Raw genomic sequence first — 16,159 nt, 5'->3', positions numbered from 1 at the left:
TGACACGCAACATAGCATTGAGCATAAAGGCAAAGTGCCTCTGGTTGTACATGATGGCAGGAAGAAGAATCTTCATGATGTTTTGCATGTTCCTTCGATTACGAAGAACCTATTGTCTGTGGGCCAAATGACAGAGCAGAACTTGCAGGTTCGCTTCAATAAGCATGGCTGCTTTATTGAAGAGTTTGGCAATGGATGCAAGTTGATCGCGAAAGGCCACAGAAATGGAAGAATGTTCACTCTTGATGCTACACTGCCAGAGCTGAATTCCGCTATGTTTGCTCAGGGTTCTGGCACTATCAGGGACTTAGAGATTTGGCACAAGAGAGTGGGGCATGTCAATTTACAGAGGTTGCAGACCATGCAGAAGAAGCAGCTGGTAACAGGGCTACCTAGATTCCAATATTCAGATATTGGTCATGTCTGCGAGGCTTGCCAGTTTGGTAAGCAGTCACGATTGCCGTTTGTCAGGCATGTAAGACAGAGTACACGACCACTGCAGTTAGTGCACTCTGATGTTTGGGGACCAGCTCATAATGCATCTATGGGGGGTTCCAGATACTATGTATCCTTCATTGATGACTACAGTCGATATACCTGGCTTCACATATTGAAAACAAAAGATGAGGTCTTTGCTGTTTTTCAGAAATTTAAGGCACAGGTTGAGAAGGAATTTGAGTGTTACATCTCTTGCTTGAGATCTGATAGCGGTGGGGAGTATGTCTCCAATGAATTTGCTGATTTTTTGGCTGAAAATGGCATTCGTAGGCAGCTAACCTGCAGCTACACTCCGCAGCAAAACGGAGTAGCTGAAAGGAAGAACAGGGTTCTGATGGAAGCTGCTAGGGCCATGATGAATGAGAAGCATATGCCGCTTTACTATTGGGCAGAGGCTGTTGTGACAGCCGCATATATTCTAAACAGGACTCCCACTGCAGGCATTCATGACATGACACCGTTTGAGAGGCTCTATGGCTATAAGCCGGATGTAAGACACATGAAGGTCTTTGGCTGTCTTGCTTATGTGCACATTCCAGATGAGAAAAGGAAAAAGTTAGATCCCAAAGCGCATAAGAGTGTGTTCATTGGATACTCGCAGGAGAAGAAGGCATACAAATGTTATGATCCCTCTACCAGGGAGACTTTGGTAAGCAGGGATGTCATCTTTGATGAGCTGGGCTCTTGGTATGTCTCACCAGTTGCAGTGCCATCCGATTTGCCTTCCACTCATGTCTCTACAGTTGATATGCAGCAGAGCACTGCTATGACAGGACCTATCAGTCAGACAGTATCCCCATGGACAGGGAGATTGAGGAGCTCACCGTCCACTGACACGGGTATGTCAGTGAGGGGGAGACATGATGTCTTGGACAGCAAAGGAAAAGAGAAAGTTAGTGAGGATGGTATGATGACACCTGGCAGAATGACTTCGGGCTATGAGTCGAGTGATACTTTAGACAGCGAACTTGGTATTCCGACTGTCTATACGCCAGGCACGAGGCAGAACAGGTACATTCCGCCTCATGAGAGAGGTGAATCGAGTAGTGCACCATAGCCTAGACGATCGCAGAGGGTCAGATACCCTGTTGACAGGTTGACGTACTCTGGTTATTCTGCAAAGCATTATGCATACATGACAAAAGTGATGGAGATCAAAGAACCAGGTACTTATGCTGAAGCAGCAAAGGATGAAAACTGGTGTATGGCTATGGACGAAGAGATGAAAGCCTTGGCTGAAAATCAGACTTGGGATTTGGTACCACTGCCTGAAGGAAAAAAGCCTGTTGGCTGCAAATGGGTTTATAAAATCAAATGTAAGTCTGATGGCAGTGTAGAAAGGTACAAAGCAAGGCTGGTCGCTAAAGGATATGCTCAGTAGTATGGCTTGGATTATGATGAAACATTCAGCCCGGTTGCAAAAATGGCAACCATACGAACTATTATTGCCTTGGCTGCTGCAAAAGGCTGGAAATTGCAGCAGATGGATGTTAAGAATGCATTCCTCAATGGTGATTTAATAGAGGATGTATACATGGTTCAGCCGGAAGGGTATGAGCACCCTGATTTTCAGCATTATGTGTGCAGGCTGAAAAAGGCACTGTATGGGCTGAAGCAGGCTCCGAGAGCCTAGCATGCTAGGATCAGCAGTTACTTGCAGAGTCTTGGATTTGTTGTTGGCAGGGCTGATCACAGCTTGTTTACAAAGAAGACTGACAGTGGCTTGGTAGTGCTGGTCATATATCTTGATGACCTGATAATCACTGGAAATGATGACTTGGGAATTCAGCATGCTATGAAGATGCTGAAATCTGAATTTGACATGAAAGATCTGGGAGATCTGAAGTATTTCTTGGGTATTGAGGTCGTACCAGCTGAAAATGGCTTATGGCTGATGCAGAAGCACTATGCCATGGAAATGCTTAAGAAGTATGGCATGGCTGAATGCAAACCACTGGATACACCTCTGGACCAGAATGTAAAGCTAGACATGAACACTGGGGCTGAAGTAGAAGATGTGACTATGTACAGGCAGATGGTCGGCAGTCTGATTTACTTAACCATCACTAGGCCTGACTTGAGCTATGCAGTAGGGCTGATAAGCCAGTTTATGCAAAAGCCGAGAAAGCCGCACTTGGATGCAGTTAGACGCATCATGAGGTATGTTAAGTCCACTGTAGACTATGGGCTGTTCTATGTCAGAGATAAGCCCTTGATACTGATTGGATACACAGATGCAGATTGGGCAGGATGCTCAACTGACAGACGATCTACGAGTGGCTATGCATTTGGTTTTGGTAGCGGCATGATCAGTTGGAGCAGCAAGAAGCAGCCTACGGTTGCTTTATCTAGTACTGAGGCAGAGTACAGGGGGGCTGCATTGGCAGCATGTGAGATTGCTTGGCTGCTCAAGCTTATGGCTGACTTGGATATTCAGGTTGATGCTCCAGTGAAACTGTTATGTGATAATCTGAGTAGTGTACTCCTGGCCATGAATCCAGTTTACCATGCCAGGACAAAACACATAGAGGTACACTACCACTTTATTCGTGAGATGGTCCTTGCAGGAAAGATTGATCTTATGCATGTGAGGACTGATGAGCAGGTAGCAGATATCTTTACCAAGTCTCTGGGTAAAGATAAGTTCTGTGGTTTTAGACAGCTACTTGGAGTACATATGCTGTCTTGAGCTTGAGGGGGAGTGTTAGAATATCAAGCTCATTTAGTGTGTGTTGACCGACATGAGCTGGACACAGCTAGTCTAGCCATAGTAGTTAGATACATTAAATAAGTCGGTGCCTTTGGTGTGAATGGTCTTATGACCGTAGGTTGTATCTTTCACTATACAGTGTGGCTTGAATATAGTGTGTGAGAGAGGAAGCTCGTAGCTTCACTCTGCCTTTCATCACTCTGCCTCTTTGAATCTGAACAGGGAGGCGGGGAGAGTGTCTCTTGGCTTGAATCAGTCAAGGTTTGAGAGAGAGAGGGGGGGGAGACACAAAGGTTTGTGAGAGTAAGAGCAAGAGTAAGACATTGAAAAATCAAGAGTTCATGTTGAAAGACGTCTTCTTTGGCAAGGCAACATTCTTAACTAGGATTATACCAAGCTCCTACTACCAAGGTAGTTGGCGATGACTCTAAAGATTATATTACTAGGCGTGGAGGTTCGTACTAATGCATGTGTAAAATGTCCCAGCAAACAGCCCAAATGTCCATCTATGTCATTTTTATTACATCTCTCATGCAAGTCTCTCACTCAATCTAATGATGTTTTAGAGTTATTGAGGCATCACTACTAAATATTCTCTATGATGTGTCATAAATGGATAGTCCTTCTATGGCTCTTAAATTTTGATGATTTACTAATTCATTAATTAGTCTTCTCAAGTTACAATGATGGCCACCCACTACAACTTTTACGTTATACAAACCTCTCGAGACTTCCTCTATGATACCCTTTTTCCTTTGCACTTTCCTTAATTCGAGAGTTGTTGCCTTCTCTTTAACAAATCCACATTGTAAGCTCAATATAGATTTGTCTCATTTTTCATCAATTTCCAACCCAACAAAGAGCACAACATGTCAAGTTTTGCCATTTTGTCATGGAGAATAACTAGTGATTACATAAAGCACAGGGTTTCATTAAGAAATGTGTTGGGGGTGTTGTTGGGGGTAAAGGCACCTCCGCCTAGCTGCCCATGGCTTGTGTATTACTACACTGACAATCACCGCCATTGCACACTGCAGGTGGTGGGTGCCCGTCACCATTACTTTATTCTTTATTCTTTTAGTGACAGTTTGAATAAAGGAAGGCCCGGTCACACATTGTGACTGTTGGAGTTCCCATTTCTTGTCTCTCTCTTTCTTGCTCTTGCTCTCCCGCCATAGCTCTCGAGTGCAAGCTTCGATCATTCTCTCCTTTCAAATGGTATTAGAGCACGGCTTCTTGACTCTTGAGCTTGGCTCGTGGCATTCTCAGCTTCCCATCGACTCCCCACCCGCATTGGGTCTTCTTCCCGGTAGCCATAGCTCATTCTCTTGAGCTCTCATCACTCCCTAGCTTCCCGACCTTCTTCTCGGTCTATTGAAGCACCATCAGGGCATTGACATTGAGGTATTTCTTCATTATTTCAAAGATTTATCTCAGTCCACAAGTCTAGGTAAACAAGGTTTTCACAAGTTGTGGGCAGCCATAGCTCACACCTCTTGGAGCTTCCTTCACCTGGATCTTGCTTCCAGCCTATCAAGGCTTGCTGAGGCTTGGTGTAGGCCTTCTTTGGCCCCCATTTGTGCCCCCTTTGGGCCCCATCGTTGACACGTGGGACAACAGACCCCCAACCAGCTCACGTTTTTTTTTGCGCATGTTTCAAAATCTGGCCCAAAAATCACTCTTTTTGTCATATCTCGGGCATTCGGAACCCGATTCAGGCAAGGTAAGAGTCTAAGTTGGGGTTTTGGCACGCTTTGGACGCGATGCTGATGTCGAATTTGCGAAATTCTAATGACAAAATATTCTGCAATAGATTTCAGGTCTGAGACAGCATGTATTTGTATGCCTATGGCTTATGTGATGCTTCTACTGATGTCTATTGATACCGGATCACTTGTGGATGTTATGCCTCTTATATGAGACGCATCTATCCAAAATAGGGCAGCCACCTGTTACTTCAATTTTATGCTTACAGGTCTTGGCATTTGATGCCCGATTATGCCCGGTTGGTGTCTATACATATGGGAATGTATGCCTATGGATTTGAGCTTGGATTGAGCACTGATTTGCTCAGTTTACAGAGGTTATATGCTGCTAGAAACTTTAGGGCTGAAGCTATTTATGCTACAATTGGGTTATGCCTATTGGTCACGGGGTGCTCCCGGCTACTCGGTATGATGTCATGATGTATTTGGACTATGCCACATGTCTTGTTTATGCTCCGGAATGCTTTTGAGCTGAGATTAAAACTCGATTTGGGTTTGAATGTCACTTCTTTGCAGCTGGTGTTTCATCTATGACATGGTTTATGCCTAGGCTACCCAGTACACGGGTTATGATGTCTTGGTGAATGCTTTATGCTTTGGCTATGGATGGCAGTTTTTTGAGCTCGTCTCAATATTCATTTGATTATTCCCTTGAGCAGTTGGACATTGACTTGGATTTTTCCATTACGACTTGGCTTTTTCCATTACGACCTTGGATGCTATTGAGGCATTGTCTTGGTTACCTGTCTTTGGTACTTTGACTTGGTTTGCTTGAGCTGTTGAGCTCGTTTATTCACTTTTTGAGCCAATGGGAGCATCTTATATGCTTGACTAACATTGAGTAGGAGGTTTATGCTATTTGAGCATTTTTGCATATACTTGAGACTTTGGGATCTCTTACACTTACATGTTGCATGGTTCATGCATTGATATCTTGGAATTGCTTTTGACCTGAGCTTGGGCTCTGCACTCTTGTGAGCATACACCTACTGGTGTCAGGTATTGCCAGTGTTATGTATAGTTTACCCTATTGTCCAGGGGGTATGCCTACTCATCACTTACGGATGCTTTGGTGACATGTTTGGGTGTTTGCTCAGGGTCTTGATGACTGATTGGTACTAATTTATGCACGTTTATGGCTGGTCATGTCTTGGCTATCATTTATTGACTTGGTACAATGATTTGGTCAGCAATTGACTCTCACAATACCCTGTTGTCATTTATTACAGCAAGCATATAACTTCGGACTGACATGGAATTTTCATGCTAAAATATTCTAAAATGATGTACTTTCACTAGTACTTGGTGGACAGCAGCTTTGGTTACACTTTTCTCGCCATTTTCTCTCAATTTTGGTGATTTTTTGGTCATTTTCTATAGTAAACAGCAAGTCGTTTTGAACTGTCTACAGTCTTCCAGCCTGCATTATGGTGAGTTTGTCCGTCATGCTATTTTCAACATCACTAAGCTTGATGGTACGAATTACTCTTATTGGAAGAGCCAGATTTGGCAGGTGTTGGTGCAAAAATCGCAGATCAAACCATTGAGGTTGAGCGGGCATCCGCCTGCCATTATGCCAGATGAGGAATGGCTTAAGCTTGATGAGTTATGCAAGTCCACTATTGTATTATCTCTCACAGAACAGGTTCATTACAATGTATTTGAGAAAGAACAGAGTGCATGGCAGTTGTGGGATAAAATCAAGAATCGCTATGACAAGTCCAACGAGTCAGATGTATTGGCTGAAGCAGCTTATGGATCTGCACATGAAGGAGAATTTGACTATGTCTGCTCACTTGAGCCAGTTCCATGCTATACTTAAGAACTTGACTTCGCAGGACATCACTTTTGTAGAGGATGTCACTCCTTTTTTCTTGCTTGGTACTCTTAATGAGTCATGGGATGTATTCCGTGCTGCATTATGTGCCTCTACTGCTACCTTGAAATTATCTGATGTTGAGAGTGCTCTTCTGTAGGAAGAGGTTAACCGTAAGAATTTGGATGCCTCTCGTGTATCTCATGCTATGATAGTTAGAGGCAAGAATGATGGATATGGAAAGCATGGCAGTGGCAGTGGCCATGGATGGGATTCTCAGAAATCTCGGTCCAAGTCTCGTGGGAAGTCACGAAGCAAATCCCATGGCAGGAATGCAGATGTTACTTGTTACCATTGTGGGAAAAAGGGCCATATTAGGCCACAATGCCATGAACTGTGCAATGAAAGGCGCAAAGATAAGGGGAAAGACAAAGTGCAGGATAAGTCTTCTGATTGCAGTATAGTGCCTGCAAAGTCCAATGTTAAAATTGAAGAGATCAATGTTATGCATCTTGAGGATGTTAATGATGATTATATCCTTTCAGATTCTTCTAGTGCTTCACAGATACACTCTATGTATGCACAGTGTTGCCTCTTGGACTCATGTGCATCCTTTCATGTGACACCTTGCCGAGAGTGGTTTCATTCATACCATAATGTTTCGGGTTCTGTGCGCTTGGGTGATGACAGCTCTCTTGATATTGTGGGCATTGGTGATGTTAGGCTACAGTTTTCTTTTGGCAGCAGTTTTGTTATGCAAGATGTACGTCATGTACCTGCTTTGACATGCAGTCTCATGTCAGTTTGGACAGCTTGATGACACAGGTTATCATGTATCTTTTGGATACTCTACATGGAAGATCACTCGTGGCAGACTTGTGATTGTGAGAGGTGCCAAGGCTAGCAGCATCTATCCCTTGATTGTATCCACTTCTTCCCTTGATCATGTTTTGTCTGTGGGTTCTATCCCACATGTATCTCTTTGGCATGCCCATTTGGGCAATATGTCTTTGAAGGGAATGAAAATGCTTTTTGGTTTGCAGTACTTACCGCCCCTTGATTATACATGTTTTGATTCATGTGAGCATTGTCTTTATGGCAAGCAGACTAGGTCTACGTATAAGAAGTCTGGTAGGCCACGCATGAGTGAGCCCTTGGTATTGGTACATTCGGATGTCTGTGGGCCCATGCCTTGTGAGTCTATGGGTGGTGCCAAGTATTTTTTACTTTCATAGATGATTTTTCACGAAAATTTTGGGCTTGTCCCATTAAGCTGAAATCCGATGTCTTGGATGCGTTTCAGAGATGGCTTGCATTGGTTGAGGATGAGTCTGGGTATAGGCTAAAATGCCTAAGGACAAATAATGGGGGTGAGTATGTCTCACATACTTTTGAGCAGTTATGTGATAAGAGGGGTATTAAGCATCATTTGACTGCCCCCTACACCCCCCCCCAGAATGGTATGGCTGAGCGGATGAATAGAACCATCCAGGAGCATGTATGCAGTATGCTAAGCCATGCAGGCCTACCATAGAGCTTTTGGGCTGAGTTAGTTAGTATAGCTGTGCATGTCATAAACAAATCACCCTCTAGTGGTTTGGATTTTCAGGTTGCAGAGGAGGTATGGACTAGAAAACCTCCCTCTTATGCGTATCTCCATGTCCTTGGATGTGAAGCATTTTGCCATGTGCCCAAGGACAAGAGAAGCTAGATCCTAAGAGTGTCAAATGCATTTTCCTTGGTTATGGGGATGCAGGCAAGATGGGTTACTATCTCTGGGATCCACAGGTGCGGAAATTCATCTACAGTCATGATGTAGTCTTCCATGAAGACAAGATGCATAGGTAGTCTGAGCGAGTTGTTGAGATTCGCAGGGTCATATTTCAAGAGGAGTCAAGGGCTCCCGCATAGCCAGTTGGACAGCCTACAGCTTCAGCAAATGCTCATGGTCAGGGTGTTGGACAGGAAGCTAGGCAGGTAGCAGAGCCTACCGTGAAACGATCTACTAGAGACAGACATCCACGTGATAAATTTCAGCCCTTGATGCATTATTTCTTGGTTACAGATGCAGGAGAGCCTTTCACCTATGATGAGGCTATACGCAGGGGGTGACAGTCACTCCTGGGAGAGAGCTATGCAGTCTTAGATAGACTCCTTGCATAAGAATGAGACTTGGGATTTGGTTTCCTTGCTTGAGGACAAGAAGGCTTTGCCATGCAAGTGGGTGTACAAGCTGAAAAGTACCCCTAGATACCCCAAGCCAGCATACAAGGCTAGAAAGCAAAGGGTTTTAAGCAGGAGCATGGTGTGAACTTTGATGAGGTCTTTTCTCCAGTGGTTAAGATGACCACCCTGCGCTTAGTCTTGGCTTTGGTTGCTTAGCTTGACTTGGATTTATGCCACATGGATGTCAAGACGGCTTTCTTACATGGAGACTTGCATGATGAGATTTATATGGAGTAGCCTAAGGGCTTTACAGAACCTAGCAAGGAGCACCTAGTGTGCAAATTGAAGAAAAGCCTTTATGGCTTGAAGCAGGCACCTAGGGAGTGGTATCATAAGTTTGATGCCTTTATGCAATCACAGGGCTACAGCAGGAGTGCTATGGATCCGTGTCTTTACACCAAGAAGGCCCGTGATGGTTCTTTATTGATTTTGGTACTCTATGTGGATGATATGCTGATAGTAGGGAAAGCTCAAGATGAGCTAGATACTCTTAATGCTCAGCTCAAGAAGAGCTTTGAGATGAAAGATCTGGGGCATGCCTCTCACATACTTGGTATGCGTATTAGACATGACAGGCATCAAGGACTCCTCTACTTGTCACAAAGGGAGTAGATTCATAAAGTCCTTGAGCGCTTTCGCATACAGGACGTAAAGCCTATTGGCTGTCCATTGTCTTCTGATGTGAAGGTATCATAGGCTAATTGTCCATAGATAGATGAGCAAAGGGCTGAGATGGCCAAGATTCCCTATGCATCCGCAGTGGGCAATCTTATGTATGCCATGATCGCCATTCGTCCAAATATTGCCTTTGCAGTTGGTGTTGTGGCACGCTATATGGCTGCACCTGGCAAGAAGCATTGGGATGCCGTGAAGGGTATCATGAAGTACCCAAAGGGCACTGTAGATATGTGCATATGCTATGGTAGCCAGGATACAGGAGTCATGGGGTACACTGACTCTGATTATGCAGGACATGCAAATAATAGGAAGTCCACTTCCGGCTATGTATTCACCTATGCTGGAGGTGTTGTTTCTTGGATGTCCAGGGTGTAGAAATGCACGGCCCTTTCTACTACAGAGGCCGAGTATGTTGCAGCCACCACTGAGGCTTGCAAGGAGGCCATGGTTGGGTCATTTGGTTGCTGACCTTGGTATTGATGCTACCCCTACACTGCATTCGGATTCTACGAGTGCTATTCAGTTAGCCAAGAATCCAATCTTCCATGCGAAGACGAAACACATTGAGGTCAGGTATCACTTTATACGTGGGGTCATTGAGGACAAGTCTGTTGATCTTGTCAAGATCTCGACTGACCAGAATCGTGCAGATCTGCTCACGAAAAGCCTCTCTACAGAGCGCTTTGCCTTCCTCAAAAAATTGATGGGCATGGGATGAGATGCCATCTTTCTTCATCCTATTGTACATGTGTACATGTTGTACTGTCTTTTTTTTCTTTTTCTTTTCACTTCTCACTAGGGAAAATTCGCCTTTAAGTGGGAGGTTTTTGGGGGTGTTGTCGAGGGTAAAGGCACCTCCGCCTAGCCGCCCGTGGCCCGTGTATTACTACACTGACAGTCACCGCCACTGCACAGTGCAGGTGGTGATGAGCGCCTCACCGTCACTTTATTCTTTATTCTTTAAGTGACAGTTTGAATAAAGGAAGGCCCGATCACACATTGTGACTGTTGGAGTTCCCATTTCTTGTCTCTCTCTTTCTTTCTCTTGCTCTCCTGCCACCATAGCTCTTGAGTGCAAGCTTCAATCCTTCTCTCCTTTCAAAATGGAGAGCTTGTTCTGAGTGAGAACTACCTATAGAATCTATTGCCTCCAACACAAAATTTTTAGGGGTTGCAAGCTGTCGTGGAGCATGAAGGTGGAGCAAACAAGGTCAATGTGTCTCCAAGATGGGATCATGAAGGGCATGTGCACTACATGATTAGTAGCACACTATCAACCACCTACTCCATCATGCAGTCAAGCAATTGTGTGTATGTATGTGATAGTATTGAGTCAATAAAAGGTGGTACTTGTAGCAAGTCAACTCCATTGTATCTTGGTATACCCTCAAATGATAGCAAGGATGTTGACCAAGTGATAATGTATCTTGGTATACTCTCAAATGATAGCAAGGATGTTGACCAAGTGATAATGTCAAAAGCTGAATACAATGATAGAGGTGTGCACACAGGGATGCATGACACAAATATTGAGGAAGAGTTGCATGTGGGTAGCCAAAGCAAGGATGTGTCTTCATATGATAACTCCATTGTGGCCTTCATTGAGGAGAAAGCTAGACCAGGTAGATTGAAAAAATTACTAGCACTTTGCAGATCTCCGCAAAAGGTGGATGAGCTCCCAAGTGAGTATAATAGCATCCATGCTATCTAGTTAGCAGGTGAAGGTGGAAAACAAAAGATATCACTCTATGATGCATGTGTTAGTAATGTTTTGAATGCATATATCCAATGTGCAAATAGGTTGAGCTAGATCTGGGTCTTCATTGGACTCTTTGATGGCTAATGCTAGCAAAAGGAAATCCCCATATCCTGCCTCTGTTGCATGTGCATTGCAAGGTGTTGTAGCTGGTAGTCCTTTGTATGAGGAGCCCACAATGCAAGGTGATAGGGAGACTGTGCATAGAAAAAAGAAGGGAAGTGGAGCAGCTGCAAGTTCCCACAAGCCAGGATACATGATTGAGTCAAGGCAATAGAAAAATAGGGGTAGACCACAAAGTATACAGTTTGATGATGGTGAGTTGGAAGAGATATATATTCAGGATGCTAAGGAGAATAAAGAGATACCAGTCAAGCCCTTGGAAGTGGAGTAAATGTGCCAAATGCAAGAACATCGACTTATGTAGAAGAGGTAGAAGTGGCACAGGAGGAGTGGGCTTTACGAAGGATGACACCTAACTATGTGAGAAAATGTTTTGGTATGGAGGGTAGAGTTGTAGCAACAATTTACAAAGTTGGCAAGTGTGGCTAGTCACACCATGCTTTTGGTCCAAGAGAGCCGATAAGGACAAGACCATTGTACAATGAATATGTTTTTGCAATCATGATGTCACGCATACAAACGTTGTGCAAAACCAAGTGATAGTATCACCAATAGTTCCTTTGTTGTGGCTAGTTAATATAGGGACAAATATATCAAAGGAAGAGTGTAGCAATCTAAAACATGCTAGTTTCAAGTTTGCCTACTTTGCAACACCATTAAAGAATGAGAAGAGAAAACCTCCTACTTCTGCAGAGGGTGGTTCAAGTGGGAGGAGACACAAGTGGAGGCATGGAATTTCCAAAGATGCACAAAAGAGAATAAAGGTAGATGCTTGCATGGTTGCAACCTTCTTGGAGGAGATAGTGAAACTTGTTGGGGATAAAGGCGCATCTGCCTAGTTGCCCGTGTATTACTACACTTTACTACACTTATAGTACCTTCCGCTACACACTGCAGGTGGCGAGCGCCCGTCACAGTTACTTATTCTTTATTCTTTTAGTGACAATTTGAATAAAGGAAGGCCTAACCACACATTGTGGTTTTTGGAGTCCCACTTTGAGTTTCACTCTCCCTCTTACTCTTGCTCTCCATCCGCCATAGCTCTCACTGCCAAGCTTCTTCCTCCTGGGTTCCACTTCCCTTTCAACTGGTATTAGAACAAAGGCATTGGAGCTTTCCCGGCATTCTCTTCAGCCCAGACTTAAAGAGCTTCAACCCAAGCTTCGATGGCAGCCATGGCACTTTCATTTGCAGGTATGTTTTGATCTCCTGCCTCCTCCTCAATCTTCCGACCTTCCATTGGCACCTTGTAGGGCAGCATCAATGCCCCCTTAACATTGCCAAGTGCTCTAGAGCACTGCTGAAGACCCCCTAGCCCCCAAGAGCAGCCAGCACAAAATACGGTGCATTTTTAGGGGGACTGGGCTGATCTTCTCCTGGCATTTCTAGCTCCTTCCCCAACTTCCCGGCACTATTGGCAACCTTCTCGATCATCATTGGACTCCCCGGCATTAGTTCTTGGCTCCCAAAAATCGATTCGAGTGCTTCCACCTTCAGCCATTGTTGTATACATAATCCCAGGACTGTCAAAACAAGGCAGCACTTGACATTTACTGTTTGATGCTTCTTGGCATTGCCCATTTGATGCCTATTGATGCCCGGTGATGCTTGGATGTTATGGGATGCTATGACTATGCTTTGGGACGGATTTGGAGCACATTTGGGCAATGATTGAGCTTCATTTGACAATCAATATATTGTTGTAATATAGTGGGCTAAAGCTCATTTACTTGGTGTATGCATTGGTTCTTAGATCCTGGCACGGGGGATTCACTAGTAATAATAAGGAGACGTCACCTGCATGCAAGAAATATATGAAAATACCCCTTATCTACCCCCTATTTATGGGAACTTACCTTATAAAATGTACCTTCCTTCCCTTAAGTAACCCCCCTCCCTTACACTCACGTGGTACCATACGGTAAACCCTAGTGGACCCCCCAGGGATCCGAGGTGCTTATCGGAGATTTGAATGATCATACCGATGTATTTGGATATTGTCAAATGCTTCCTCTTGGTTCCCAAATGCTTTTGAGCTTGGATTAGGCTCTGTCTTGGTTGTCATTCATTGACATTTGGCTTCAGTTGGCATGCTTTGGACCAGTTTATGCCTATTGTCACTACTTGACATTTAGACTTCTTGTATTTATGCTTTGGTCAGATATGGATGCCACTTGGTTTGCCCATGCTTGATAGTCACTTGGAGCTTTGTCTTCAAATGTATTTGAGCATTTTGGACCTATTGGGCATTACATTTGGTTGTCAGTTACATGCTATTTGAATGCTTTCAAGCTTATGCTTTACGGGTCTGAGATAGCTTGGGATTTATACTCTGGATGTACCCTACTAGGATTTGGCATGTCTAATGCTATGTACTCAATGTATTAGAGCATTGCTTGCTCTATTTGCATCTAACTTTACTTCCAATGGGAGCCTCTTGGTATATTCGGATGTACACAGAGTCTTACATACACTTGAGCTTGAGCTTGTGGAAGTTACATGCATTTGCTCTCTTGAGAGCTTTATGTCTACAGTTAATCTGTAGTGGGCTGATTTGATACACCTATTGGGGCAAGCACCTATCTCTGTCATAGGTTTGTCAGTTTTGTATGCATCTTGGATGGTTATGCATTGAGCTTCTTGCTCTATTAGTTGTGCTTGTGCTTGGTCTCTTCTCTTACCCCGAGACCCATTACATGCATGATTTCTAGACCTATGAGATGTCTCTTGCCTGACAGGTTATTGGTTTGATAGTTCTTAGTATCTTCTTGCCCCTTGACACTCACCGTTGGATGTATCTTGCTACCTGGCAGCTGTAGTGATATATGTCTCAGTGATTGCTTCACTTTGGGATAGTTTTACATACTGATGTCATTTATTCCAGCAAGCTGAAATATGCAGATTTCAAGCACTTCTATGAGGGTAATGCTTACTGTTTGATGTTATCTTGGTCATATTTGGTGGACAGGTGGTTCTCTTGGTGATATCCACTCTTTTAGCCAATTCTAGCAGTGGTTTTAGTGCTTTTTTGCTAATTACAGCAACCTGCAATTTTGCTTTTTTGCTTTGATTTGGGATAGTATGGCTAGTCTTCTGAAAGACACAGCTCTCTTTAACATTGCTAAGTTGGATGGTACCAACTATGGGTATTGGAAGTCCCAAATATGGTAGGTTTTGGTGTAGAAGTTGCATATTAAACCCTTGTGTTTCAAGGGTGTTAAACCCGAGGATATGAATTATGATGTTTGGATGGAATTTGATTAGCTATGCAAGTCTACCATTATCTTGTCACTCTCAGAAGAGGTCCATCATAATGTTGTTGAAGATGAGAATCAGAGTGCATGGGGTTTATGGGAGAAGATTCAGGAGCTCTATGCACAGCAGAGTCCTGCGTCACAGATGTATTGGTTGAAGCAGTTAATGGACCTTCGAAAGAAGGAGGGGACATCCCTATCATCTCATTTCAGTCAGTTTCATGCTATCATGAAGAATCTATTGTCACAGGGTATTGAGTTCAAAGACAACTTGCACCCGTTGTTTCTACTTGGCACCTTGCTTGAATCATGGGATGTCTTCTGTACTGCCATATGCATGAACAAGCTTGATGGGATAAAAATCAAAGATGTTGAGAGTGCTTTATTGATTGAGGAAATCAACAAGAGAAACAATTATGCTTCCCGCTCTTCACATGCATTGACCATTAGAGGTGGCTGACATGGCAAGCATGATAATGATTATAAGGGCAGAGACTCTCAAAAGTCCAGGTCCAAGTCACATGGTCACAATAAGTCCCATGGACGAAAGTCTAATCTTACCTGACATTATTGTGGGAAAGCAAGACATATTAGGCCGCAGTGCCATAAGATGCACGATGATAAGTGCAAGGAAAAGGGAAAAGAGAAAGTGTAGGAAAAGTCTCTGAGCCCAGTATTATACCTGTAAAGTCCAGTGTAAAGATAGAAGAAATTAATGTCATGTAGGCCATTGATTCAGATGAAGATTACATACTTGCAACTTCTTCATGCGATGCCTTGCAGGCTTCTGATATACATTCTATGTATGCATAGTGCTGGCTTTTGGATTCGGGTACGTCATTTCATGTGAGACCCTGTAGAGATTGGTTTCATACCTATTGTACCATCTCTAGTTCTGTGCATCTTGATGATGACAGGTCTCTTAACATTGTGGGCATTGGAGATATTAGGCTGTAGTTTCTTTCTAGCAGTTCTTTTGTTTTGCATGATGTACACCATGTACCTGATTTACTCGTAGCCTTATGTCAACTAGACAGCTTGATGATGCAGGGTATTTTGTGTCTTTTGGAGACTATGCATGGAAGATTACTCATGGCATGCTTGTGCTTGCAATAGGTGCCAAGTCTAGCATCCTCTATCCCTTACTTGTATCTGGAGCTACCTTGGATCATGTTTTGTCTGTGGGTCCCATGTATCCCTCTGGCATGCTCGTTTTGGGCATATGTCCCTTAAAGAAATGAAAATGCTCTGTGCTTTGCAGTATCTTCCACCTTTTGACTCTTTGCATTTTGATTATTGTGATCATTGTTTGTATGGCAGGTAGACTAGAAA

Source organism: Lygodium microphyllum, chromosome 23 (assembly GCF_053477565.2).
Source record: "Lygodium microphyllum isolate KBCC chromosome 23, Lygodium_microphyllum_v1.1.10, whole genome shotgun sequence".
Lineage (NCBI taxonomy): Eukaryota > Viridiplantae > Streptophyta > Polypodiopsida > Schizaeales > Lygodiaceae > Lygodium > Lygodium microphyllum.
This window is presented reverse-complemented; position numbering follows the sequence as displayed.